At 43.5% G+C, this 13,600-nt stretch overlaps 1 pseudogene; it reads left to right on the plus strand.

The window, feature by feature from the left end:
- Window positions 1-4,080: 4,080 nt before the first annotated feature.
- LOC122745567 lies at window positions 4,081-4,938 on the plus strand (annotated as a pseudogene).
- Window positions 4,939-13,600: the final 8,662 nt, after the last annotated feature.

The raw sequence follows: 13,600 nt of genomic DNA on the forward strand, positions 1-13,600 counted from the left end.
GCTAAAAGGTGAGAATCTTTGTATTGTTCATCCTTTGTTGCAAAGAGAAGCAATGCATCAAAGTCCAGCAGCAGGACAAAAGTCAGGATGACTGGTGATGGCCAGGGATGCGGCTGATGATCTTGGCGTCTTCGATTGTCTGACTGAGCTTAAGGGCTGCACAGTGCCTGATTCAGCTGCCTTTGTGGCCATTGAAACAAATTGTTCTCATCCACCCATTCTTCTGGGGAATGCCTTATCTCACCACAAGTTGGAGGCCTTCAGTCGGTGAATGTGTCTAGGGAAAAGGAGAGAGGAGAACCTTGCAGATGGCCTTGTGCTGGGCGATTCTTCTTGGACACCCACTGCTGGCTTTATGGATGCTTCATTTGGGGGAATGGAGGTGTTACCTACTGTTCAGATCAGCTACTATGGAGTGTGGTTAAAATTATAATGTAGCTTATGGGCTAAATTGGGTTTTTTAACCTAGGATTCTCGACCCCCACCAGGGGTCAGTAAATTTGGGTGGGAAAAATATTACATCTTTGTTTTGTCCATTAATCTCTAACTGAAATTTAACAACTATTTAATGAATAATAATTTGACAATTATTTAAAAACATTATTCTGAGAAGGGGTTTATAGGCTTCATCAAACTATTTAAGGGATCCAGTATCCACAAAAAAGGTTAAGAATCCAAAGAATCAGGGGCAGCTAGGTGGCATAGTGAATAAAGCACCAGTCCTGGAGTCAGGAGGACTTGAGTTCAAATCTGACCTCAGACATTTGACACTTACTAGCTGTGTGACCCTGGGCAAGTCACTTAACCTTTGTCTGCCCAAATGTCCACATCTCTCAAATAGAGATAATAGTACCTACTTTCTGGGGTTTTAAAAGAATAAAATGAGATACATGTAAAGTGCTTTGCAAACCATAAAGAGCCATATCAATTACTCCCTCCAAATCACTTTGTATATAGCTACCTTGCTAGATGTTGCCTTCCTGGGCTGGACTATAAGATCCTCGAGGGCAGAAATTTTTTTGGGGGGGGTTATCTTTATATCTACCAAACCTAGCACAGCGCCTAGCACATTGTTGTTGTGCCGTTTTTTTGTCAAACTCATTTGGGGTTTTCTTGGCAAAGATACTGGTTTTCCATTTCCTTCTCTAGCTCATTTTACAGATGAGGAAACTGAGCCAAAAAGTGTTAAATGACTTGCCCAGGGTTACCCAGCTAGTAAGTGTCTGAGGCTAGATTTGAACCCAGGTCTTCCTGACACTGTGCCACCTAACTGCCCCTAGCACGTAGTAGGTGCATAATAAATGCACAAGGATTGGTTGATGTACTTGGGGTAGGCGCCCTTAATGAAGTGCCAGGGCCTGTCTTCAGTTTAATTTGATTCTGCAAACTTTAAATAAGCACCTCTTCTGTGTAATGGTCCTATGCTGGAAAGTGGCACTGTTCCTGCCCTCAGAGAGCTTCCAATTTCCATGTCTACAAATAATGATGCTACAAGGTAGGATGGGCCGGGCAAAGAATTGCTCCAGTACATTTTGAGGAGGGGGGGGATTTGGGGGTGTGGGGAGGCCAACGTGAAGAGTGAACAATCCTTGAGCTGGCCCCTGAAAGTAGAGGGTTTCAGTAGGCAGATATGAGTAGAGGGTGAGGGGTGTTCTTGTCCCCCAGGCATATGAGAGATGAGCCTGCAAGTAGGTGTGGGGGATAGAAGACCAGATCAGGCTAGTGGTGTATTTTAGCCAGAATATAGAACATGTTTAGGTGAGCACCCCGAGATATGCCAGGAAAAGAGAAGGGGGTGTCTGATAGTGCTTTGTTTTAAATACCAGGCTAAGCAAGGACTTTATGTTTTATCCTAGAAGCAACAGACATAGTCTTTAGTCACTGCACCACTGATTCCTGTGGTTAAGGTCAGGTCAGAGACAATGAAAACGTTTTCTGGAATTATTAACAGCTTCCTCTTGTGCCTGTAATGGGAGCTAGCCAACCAAAGAGGCCCGTTTTCCCTATGAGAAGAGTCCATCTGTGCTGAAGGGAAAGGGAGGCTGGGGTGGCCAGGGGAGTTAAAAGGCTGAATGGGAGAAATGTTTACCCCAAGGGAATTTGTAGCTTCCTTTATGTAGAAAAGCAGCATTATCAGGACTTGCCCCATTGCCTCAGCTCTGCCTGCTGGTTATAATAGGCTGTCTTTAACGTGTCCGGTAGGTGTTTCTTGAGAACTGGCCTGACAATCAAATCTCTCAAGTCTGTAAATTATAGAAACCTTTTTCCTGCCCCTCTACCCATTAAAAAAAAAGTTCTTTTTTTTATTTGGGCAGGGAGGCAAAATGTTATTACAAAATTTTAAAAATATTTTCAGTGTCTGCCCTAGAGATTCTCAAATACATCAGGCAGGAAGTGTCCTCATCAAGTTTACATTCAAAGAAATCCACAAGAAAAATATCTGTTTCCCCACAATCTAAGGAAAGAGAAGCCTCTGAGCAGATTCCTTTTCTCCTTATACTGTTTACTGACTGATGTGTTTGCAAATTCCAATTGGGATGGACAAGGATGCTAGTGTTGGAGTAAAGAAGATCTGAGTTCAAATTCTGACTCATTCCTATAGTAGCTGTGTGACATCTGGGTAAGTCACTTAGTCAGTCTGAGTCTACTCATCTGTAAAATAAGAAAGTTGGAGAGCATCTCTGAGATCCCTTCCATTTCAAAAAAATCTCAAAAATGAAAATAAAATCTCCAAAAGGATAAAAAAAGGAACATAGGGATCACAGTTTTAGAACTAGAAGGGACCTTGGAAGTGCCTAGATAAAGACAACCCCTTCATTTTACAGATGAGGAAACTGAGGCCCTGGAAGGTTAACTGGCATGCTCAAAGTCACACGGGTAGTAAGTGTGGTTTTTGTTGTTCAGTCATTATAGTCTTCTGACTCTTTGTGACCCCATTTGGAGTTTTCTTGGTAAAGATATTGGAGTGACTTGTCATTTTCTTCTCTAGTTCATTTTACAGATGAGGAAATGGAGGCAAACAGGGTTAAGTGACTTGTCCAGGGTCACACAGCTAGTAAGTGTTGAACTCAGGAAGATGGAGTCTTCCTGACTCCAGGCTCAGCACTCTGTGCACTAAGGCACCACCTACCTGCCCCTCCAGCTTCAATAGCATAAAAGGTGAGATTTGAACCCAGGTCTTCTACTTGCACAACCCGTGAATGCTCTTTTCAGTGTACCACACTGCCTGCAAAACAGGGCTAAAACCTCCCGTGGTGCCCATCTTACAGAAGTTAAAAGGATAACCTACAGAGGGGCAGCTAGGTGATGCAGTGGATAAAGCACTGGCCCTGGATTCAGGAGTTCCTGAGTTCAAATCCGGCCTCAGACACTTGACACTTACTATCTGTGTGACCCTGGGCAAGTCACTTAACCCCATTGCCCCGTTAAAAAAAAACCAAAAGCAAAAACAAAACAAAAGAATAACCCACCGAAAATGCTGCAAATGGTAAAGTACTTTATAAATGTCAGTCTTTATGGTTATTACTCTAGACTGTCAGCATCAGCTCTCTTCTGGGCATTTAAGGTGATTTGAGGACTGCTTTGAAAACCAGTTCCCAAGGGGCAGCTAGGTGGTGCAGTGGATAAAGCACCAGCCCTGGATTCAGGAGGACCTGAGCTCAAATCCAGCCTCAGACACTTGACACTTTCTAGCTGTGTGACCCTGGGCAAATCATTTAACCCTCATTGCCCCAAGAAAGAAAAGAAAGAAAGAAAGAAAGAAAGAAAGAAAGAAAGAAAGAAAGAAAGAAAGAAAGAAAGAAAGAAAGAAAGAAAGAAAGAAAGGAAGGAAGGAAGGAAGGAAGGAAGGAAGGAAGGAAGGAAGGAAGGAAGGAAGGAAGGAAGGAAGGAAGGAAGGAAGGAAGGAAGGAAGGAAAAGAAAGAAAACCAATTCCCATCTGTCATTCCCTTGTGCACTGGACCAGAGAAGATGGATTCCAAGGTCACTAGTTGTGGCCACCAACGGGGGTCATTGTGTCAAATCACAAGCAAAGAAAGAACCACACAGCATTTCTAATGGTGATGTGACTGATCCACACCATGAAGGTGGAATTCCTCACCAAACCCGAGTCCAGAGTAGTTCAATTAGATATATCTTCATGGTCCCAATTGCTAAAGAACACTGATAAACTAAGCGTAAGGACAGTCCACCATACTCTCTTCCCTTCTGGACCTAATCCTCTGAAGAGAGAAATTACACACTACATCAGGATAGGCTTCATTAACCTTGACAAGCCCTCCTATTCCTCTCCCCATGGTTCTAGCTAAATCCTCTGGGTTACAAGACGAGCCACAAGTACAACTAACTATCTAATTGTGGGCATAGAACACATTTGTGACTTGGTCAAATCTCAACAGGGCACAGGCAAAGAGTATGGGGGAGTTATTCCACTTTACAGTGTTATTAAAGGTAAGATTCGGCTTTCCAGAAACTTTGACAGTCGTTCTGTTCCAGCGACTACCTCTCATTGCTGCTGTCAAGACATAGTTCTGAATCTGAACTGTTTATGAGAGTAAGATGTTAGAATATGACCCTGAAAAAAATATGAGGTATCTTCTGGCTGAGCTGTAAGGCTGGAACATACATTTGGATGATGTGTGTCTAGGGTGATTCGTTACTGGGAAGTAGAGACCAGATGCCAGAGCTTTGGTATATCCATTCTGGAGTCATGGGAGGGGAGAGTAAGAAGGACCAGATGGTGACTCTACATGATGTGTTAGATGATCAATGGCAATATGACAATTACAAAGACGAGAGTCACTTATGGTAGGATATCTATTCTTTGGAGAAGCTGTGTAACATATCACAAACGGTTGGTCATGAAGGACAGCGCAGTTAATACCATCCACTATGGATCAAAGGTCATGCTTCTTGGGGCCTGTAATGGGCTATCCTAGGGGTTGGGAGGAAAGTACCTTTTCTTTCCCCAATGTCAAGCATCCAATCAGTCAGTAAATATTTATTAAGTGCCTACTGTGTGTCAGGCACTGTATTAACTGGTAAGTATTAGCAGAGAACTCTAGTTTATTAGAGCTATGGCCAGTTAAATAATTCAAAGGATCAATCTGCATCTATGGATATGGTGATTTTTGTTTATCTATAAGGCTAGGAAAACAGAAATAAGATAAAAATTTTATTTCTAAGTTAAAGTATAATTTTTTTTTTTGCATCAATTCATGCACTTGGTCTTCCTAGTGTTAAACATCTGGAGGGAGAGGGGAGCCAGGCTGGTCCAATAAGTTCATTGTGGCCTCTCTCTAACTACTGGACTAATTTGGAACCTGCTTTCTTCAAGCTCCCCATCGTGCAGAGAACTAGAAACCACACAACATCCAGTTTGGCCATTTGTACCTGGCAATCTTGCCCTCCAGTGGGAAGATGAAGAAAAACCAGGGTGGGGAGGTGTGGGGGGGATTCATGACAACTGGGAAGAGTTTTGGGAACAGTTTTTATTACCTGTATCTGAAGAACTTTCCTTTTAAAAATACAGTTAGTGGGGACAAGCTTGGCGTTCGCTTTGACGGCCACAATGAACATGAAAAAGCAAGACGATGATGCCAGTAATGCCAAGGGTGACATCTATTCAGTCTCGGGCCTGGGGGAGTGGCCCTGGATGCCTCCATCAGCCCAGTTGAGCATACATCAGTAGGAGGGGGACACTGTACCGGCAGCAGCAATGCAGACAGGGTCCTGTGTGTGTGTGTGTGTGTGTGCACGTGCACACATGCACGAACAACATACCAGATGCATTAAAACTGCATCCTGACACAAAACAGCCCCTGGGAAAAGGGCATGAGGGAAGCAGGTGTTCCTCCTTCTTGCTGTAGTAGGGGCCTTGGCCTTTTCACAAAAGGCTGTTTGATCACTCAGGTTGACAGTCTTCACCATCATTCCTGAATTCAGACACAACCTCCCTTCCTTGTATGAACCTTCGATCTTCAGTTCTTTCTAGCTAGGGAACTGCCAGGTCTTGTTTTTGACAGGGTTTTTGTCGGGGCAGGGGGAGATGGGAGGGGGGGAGGTTTTGTTTTCGTTTTTTGGACAAGTCAAAAAACCTAGCACCCAAATCTCTAACCTGGAAGCTGCCTTAGAGGTCATCTCGTTCAATCCGTTCATGAGGCCTGGAGAGGTTGGGACTTGCCCAGGGTCGAACAGGGACTAAGAAGGATGGAAGTGGGGGCAGCTAGATGGCGCAGTGGTTAAAGCACCGGCCCTGGATTCAGGAGGACCTGAGTTCAAATCCGGCCTCAGACACTTGACACTGGCTGTGTGACCCTGGGCAAGTCACTTAACCCCCATTGCCTCACTAGGGGAAAAAAAAAAAAAAAAAGGATGGAAGCACAGGTCCAACATTCTTTCCCCCACACCAAAAGCACCGAACAAGACCAGATAGAATGAATGACCTGGGCTGGAAGGAAAACCCATAGGTTTATCAAGAGCAGAATCTGGCATGTTTCATACATTAACTGAGTTTCCACCAATCCCCCCACCCCCACCTCATTTCCTTAAGTTAAATGACAGGAGCGAGGACCACACCACTGACTCACCGAGTGAGCTCTGGGGAAATGATGGTGCTCACTGCATCAATTTCTCATTTGTCCACTGCAGAGCTATAACTGGGAATTCTCACACCAGTCGAGGGCCATACGCATGCTGGGGCGAGTGGCATGAAGCGTACCCTCCATCAGGATATGGCTTGTTAGACACATCCTGCTGGAGAGGTGGCAAAATGCAAGATGTGGGTGAGGAGAAGGGAAGAGGTGATCACCCTTCCTCCTCAGTCTGGCAACTTCCCATTTTAGCCAAGTATTCTTGCTAACTTGGTGCTGAGCTCTCCTGGGTTTATGTCATTGAAGGGCTTCGAGGCTAAATTTGGTGCCCCAAGGCACCAGGGCATGCCCTCCTCTCTTCATCTCGCTGGTTGAGTTGGGGAAAGAAGCCAGCAATGAATGGCATTCTGACTCAGAGGAAAAAGCACTGCACTGGGAGTTGGGGGTGGGGGACCCTGAGTTCATGTCTTGCTTGTGGCCCCCTGGGTTTAAGTCGCTTAATTTCTCTGAGCCTGAGACCTCATCTATAAAATGGGAATAGTAGCACCTGCAGTAGTTAGTAGTGAGGCTCAAATGAGCTAATGGCTATGAAATAGTAGATTAATATCAATCGATTATTATGATTATAATTTCAGGCTTCTGAAAAAAACCCAAACACCTCCCCATTAATGCCAAGGGGCAGGGCCCCTTCTGATGAAACTTACTTTTGATGTAGTAGCTACCAGCATCCCTGTAGCAAGGGCAACAGCTCTTAGCTTCCTTAGGTTAAGAAAGCTTGAAACAAAAATCCCTAGAAAATGACTGATAGGCAGTTAGGATGAGAGTTAAACGAATCTGCTTAAATATTATTAGGATCCTGCTTTCTTCCTAGAGACCAGCTGCAGGGCACAGATTATCTGGGTAGTCAGTCTTGAGTTTACATTTCATCAAAATGTCTCAGATGGGCTGGTGCCGAATTGCCCCCAGCTGGAGCCCAAAGCAGTCTGAGAAAATCTCCAGCTATCACTTTCACTCCCATTTTCAACAAAAAAGGTTATCTCCAGCCTTTCACTCCCTGGAAGTTGCTTTCCCCTGGGAAACACTCCAAATTTTTGAAATCACAGCTTTCCTCCTACAGTATTGTCTTGGCTAGCCCCAGGGAACAGACCAGAAAGCTTTGAGAACCTTGGATTTCTTGAGAGCACAGCTAGCGGAACAATACCAAACAGGTATTTGGGGGGGGGGGGTGGAAGAATGAGAGGAACGATAGGATTATAGATTTAGAGAGGGTTAGGGGAATTAATTCAACACTTATTTTATAGATGAGGAAGTGGGGTTTAATGACTTGCCCAAGGTCACACTACTACTATGCATTAGAAGTTGGACTGGAACTCCTTTCCTTCAACTTCCGAGCTGACACACATGCCAAGATATTAATTGTTGGCCTCAATCCTCTTCCACTCCTATTCATGAGCTTGAGCACAGTTGGAGAAAGTCTCACAATTGAGTTGAATGAGCACATTACAAATTAATATATTAATTGCACATGTATAACCTATATCTGATTGCTTACCGCCTCAGCAAGGGGCAGTAGAAAGAGGCAAGGAGGGATAGGATTTGGAACTCAAAACTTTAAATAAAAATGTTTATCATCATCATCATTATAAAACAACAAATTAATGTTATCCAACATCAGCTGGGCCCTTGCTTCACCCAGGCAGTCCTTTGATTCCTCTCTAATTGATTCCCTAGAGGAAGCTAGGTGGCACAGTGGATGGAACACTGGCCCTAAAGTTGGGAGGAACTGAGTTCAAATCTCACCTCAGACACTTACTAGCTGTGTGACCCTGGGCAAGTCACTTAACCCCAATTGCCTTAAACATCAGGAGCCATCTTCAGTCATCCTGATCTATATCTTTCCACCGGGCCCAAATGGCTCTGGAGAAGAGAGTAAGGGTGACTTTGCAGAACCCTGTCTCACTTAAATCCAAGTCACTGCAAGTCAAGACATCACCCCAATGTCATGGTCCTCTTCAAGAATGAAGGACGAATAACAACAATTGATTCCCTATCTCATTCTTCCCAGAAGATATTTGAGACCTTCACTTCCTCCCCAAGCCTCCCACACCTTCTCCTTCATATTCCCTCTGAGATGAGGACCCCATTTCTTACTTTACCGAGGAAATTGAGACCATTCTACGTGAACTTTCCTCTCTCCCTTTTTCTTCATGTCAGAACTTCTCGACACAATCTTCTACTCTCTCTGTCTTTCCCTGGGTCTTTTGTCAAAGAAGTGACAAAGGTCAATCCTTGCTACACATATATTAGATTTAATACCTTCCCATCTTCTCCTCTTGAATTTTCAATTGCTCTTTATCTTCTGTTTCCTTCCCTATTATCTTCAAAGATATCCAAGAGTCACCCATCCTAAAATTAAAACCAAAACAAACAAACCAATAAAAAAAAAAACCCAAACCCTTCACTAGACCCTACCACCCCCTCTAGCTATTATCCTCTTTCTCAGCCAAGATCCTTGAAAAGGTTGGCTACACTTCCTTCCTCTACTTCCTCTTCTCGAATTCACTCCCTCAAATCTTTGCAGTCTAGATTATGACCTCATCACTCAATGGAAATCACTCTTGGGGCAGCTAAGTGGTGCAGTGGATAGAGCACTGGCCCTGGATTCAGGGAGACCTGAGTTCAAATCCAGCCTCAGACACTTTGCACTTACTAGCTGTATGACCCTGGACAAGTCACTTAACCCCAATTGCTTCACGAAAAAAGAAAAGAAAAGAAAGAAATCACTCTCTCCAAAGTTCCCAGTGATCTCTTAAATGACACGCTGCACAACTTTCTCCTCCTGGATGCCTTTTCTTCTTTGAGTTTTCATGACACCAGGGTGACCTGGTTCTCTTCCTACAAGTATAACTGCTCATTCTCAGTCTTCTTTACTGGTTCATCATCAATATCCTGCCCACCTTATGGATGCTAGGATCTAGAGGAGGTCCGCTCTCCCAGACACCTCAGGAAAGTTCTAAAATGAGCCAGAAAGAACAATGAAAATGCAAACCTAAGAGAATCAGTTATCAACTCCTCCATCCAGTCTAAGACTACTACATAAAAATACAGCTAATATCCTGCAGGAGGCAGGACCATACAATTCCTTCAGAAGCTGGAGCACACACTGCCAACCTGGAAACTTAGGCTGAAGATATAAATAAACAGAAAAAATCCCAGCAAATACAATGAGCAAAAACTTTGAACTGAGAGAACCCCAAGGGATAAACTCAGAACAAGAGCAAATCCACAAGCACAAGTAGATCCTCAGAGAAAAGAACTGTCAAAACCAGAAAATAAATGACCAAGGAGGCACAGAGGTTATGCAACAACTATTAACTCTGAAAACACCAGAGAGCTCACAAAGATTTATACTAACTGTTAAACTCTGAAAAATAGGGGGCAGCTAGGTGACGCAGTGGATAAAGTGCCGGCCCTGAATTCAGGAGGACCTGAGTTCAAATCCAGCCTCAGACACTTGACACTTACTAGCTGTGTGACCCTGGGCAAGTCACTTAACCCTCATTGCCCTGCAAACAAACAAACAAAACAAAACAAAAACCCTGAAAAATAAAATAAAACCAAAGAGTTGACAGTGATTATAAGTAAAAAGCTTTCTTCTTTATCCTGTTGGAGGAGTGAAACTAGACACCAGGGTCTGCTCTGGTACAGAGGAGACCTATTTCATTGAGACTAAGCCTTGAAATGAGAGAGGGAGGGAAAGAGAGAGAGAGAGAGATCGATCAGTGGCTAGACAAAGAGAGCTGTAGTTGTGGCAATGAAGGGGTAACAGCAACAATGAAGCAAGTTTGAGTCACAGAAGGGTTTCATGACCAGAATGTGATCAGGACAAGCAGGTACTTGTACAAGCTCAGAGAACACCTGAGGCTTGTGTGAAACAATTCTGTGATTTTGCTGCAGCAGAGTTCATCCAGAGGATGAGTGCAAAGGATTGTTGTTAGGCCAAGCTCAAGGCACAACTTGCTTGCTCGACCTTAGTTCTGGAAAACTAATAATAAGTAAATCCTAATAGTAAGAAAGAAGAGGAGTGAAAAGAGAGGAGTGGTCTTGGCATGGGGATCCTGACATTTCTTCCTTTTGGCCAAAGAGAGGGGGGTATCTAAAAGAACCCCTCCCATTCTGACCAAGAGAGGAGAGGCCACTGAACCAGAATGAGATGCTGAGTTGAGGCACAGCTGTGGGCTTAGGTTGGTGAGTTTGGGGATTAAGGTGGCAAATCCAACGATTTGTTAGCCTCTCCCCTTTATCAATGATGGAGGATAGATGAAAAATGGCATTTTTATCCCAGGGGACCTATTGGGGAAATGCGTACTAAATATCACTACAAAATTCATAATAGGACAAAGAGCATAAGCAGATAGAACAACAGGTCTTGTCTAGCCATTATCTGTTACAAGCAGAAAAAAGAAGGCGGAACCCAAGAATGTAGAGGGAGAAAATACCAACAATTAAGTCAAGGACTTGGTAGTTGGGCACATAACAAAAGGGAAGAGAAAAATATAGGACAGAATCCTCACACACATACACACATGCATACACACATGGATGCTATATTTCTTCTTTTTTAAATAAACATTTTTATTGAACATTTGAGCTCCAAATTCTATCCCTCACTCCCTCACTCCCTCACTCGCCTCCCCTTTCCCTGAAGTGGTAAGCAATAAGCTATAGGTTATACACGTGCAATTATGTAAAACATTTTGGATACTATATTTCAAGAAATCACAAATGAAAACTTGCCCAGGTCTTTTAGAACCAGAGGATAAAGTGAAAATAGAGAGAATACACTAATCACCTCCTGAAAGCAACCCAAAATGAAAACTCCTAGGAATGTCAGGAGCAGCTAGGTGGTACGATGGTTAGAACGCTGTGCCTGGAGTCAGGAAAACCTGAGTTTGAATCCAGCCTCAGACACATACTAGCTGTGGGACCCTGGGCAAGTCACTTAACCTTGCCTCAGTTCCTCATTTATAAAATGAATTGGAGGAAAAACCATTCCAGTGTCATTGCCAAGAAAACCCCAAATGGGATCAGGAAGAGTTGGATGTGACTGAAGGGACTGAACAACAACCAAAAGGAACATCATAGCCAGAAAACATAGAAGAAAAAATCCATATTAAACCCCACAACTCCGGGTGTTCCCCCAAGCTTCTTTCCTGAGCCCTCTTCTCTTCTCTTAAGAACCTCATCAGCTCATATGAATGCATATGACTATGTCCTTTACAGTGTCACTTTGCCTCTGTGTCTAGTGGACACTTCTCAGATGTCCCAGAGACATCTCAAATATCTCATATCTAAACCAGAACTTATCTTCTTTACCCCCAAATCCTTACCTCTTACAAACTTCCTTGTTTCTATCAGAGATGCCACCACTCTTCCAGTTTCCCAGTTCCAAAAACTCAACATTACCCTGGGCCCCTCACTCTCGCTCTCACTCCACATATCAATTCAGTTACCAGATCTTTCTATTTCTGCCTTTACAGCATCTTTCCCCTTTTCTCCACTCATACAACCACCACCTCAGTTCAACTCTTATGACCTCTTGCTTAAATTAGTACAACAGTTTCTCTACCTCAGCAGATCTCCCTACCTCAAGTCTCTTGCTCACTTCAGTCTATTCTACATAATGACTTCCAGAGTAAATTTCCTTAGGTACAGATATAATAACAACAACTAACATTTTTTTTGGTGGGGCAATGAGGGTTAAGTGACTTGCCCAGGGTCATACAGTTAGTAAGTATCAAGTGTCTGAGGCTAGATTTGAACTCAGGTCCTCCTGAAACCAGGGTCGGTGTTTTATCCACTGTGCCACATAGTAACAACTAACATTTATATAGCACTTACTATATGCTGAGCACTTTGAAATTATCTCATTTGATCCTCACAATAACCCTGAGAGGTAGGTACTATTATTATCCCCATTTTACAGATGAGGAAACTGAGGCAAACAGAAGTTAAATGACTTGCCTAAGGTCACACAGATAATTAGTGTCTAAGGCTAGATTTGAACTCAGGTCTTCTTGACTCCATGTCCCTATCTCTATCAAGTGTACCACCTTGCTGCCTATAACCATGTGATTCCTCTCCTCATTTAACTCCAGTGGCCTATAAGGTGAAATATAAATTCCTCTTTTTACCTTTTCAATAAATCCCTTCATAACTTAGGTCCAACCCGTCTCTCCAGACTTTTTGGATGTTCCTCCCCCTCCTACACTTTGTGATCCTGACAACTTGACCTTTTCTCTGTTTCTCATATACAGGCTATTCCATATCCCATCCCCATACCTTTGCATTGGCCGTACCTCATGCCTGGAATGCACTCCCTTCTCATCTCCAACTCATAGATTCCATCTCTTCCGTTAAGACTCAGCCTAAGCATGAAGCCTTTGCTGATCTTCCTAAAATGCTTGTGCCTGCTCCCCAAATTCCGATTATTTAAGGTATTTCCACTTCCAAGGAAGGGGTACCAGGACATTCATTCTGAAGCAGCCCATTGCACTCAGCTCTGATTGTTAGCAAATTTTCTGCAACTTCAAAACTTAATTGACCCTGGGGCAGCTAGGTGGCTCAGTGGGTAAAGCACCAGCCCTGGATGACCTGAGTTCAAATCTCGCCTGAGACACTTGACACTTATTATCTGTGTGACCCTGGGCGAGTCACTTAAACCTTATTGCCTTGCAAAAAAAGAAAAAGAAAAAAACTTAATTGACCCTTTCATAACATCCACCCATTGCTCCGGGTTCTAACCTCTGAGACCAGACAGAATGAATCCAATCCTTCTTCCACATGACAAGCTTCCCATTCTTGAAACCAGTTATCATGTCCCTTGAATCTCAATTTCCTTTTTTTCCAAGCTTAACATGCTCAGTTCTTTCATATATATGATAGACTCAAGACTTATCACCATCTTAGTTGCCCTCCTCTGGAGGGCCGGAGAAGGAAACAGCAAACC

The sequence above is a fragment of the Dromiciops gliroides genome, chromosome 1, assembly GCF_019393635.1.
Source record: "Dromiciops gliroides isolate mDroGli1 chromosome 1, mDroGli1.pri, whole genome shotgun sequence".
NCBI classification, from domain to species: Eukaryota; Metazoa; Chordata; class Mammalia; order Microbiotheria; family Microbiotheriidae; genus Dromiciops; species Dromiciops gliroides.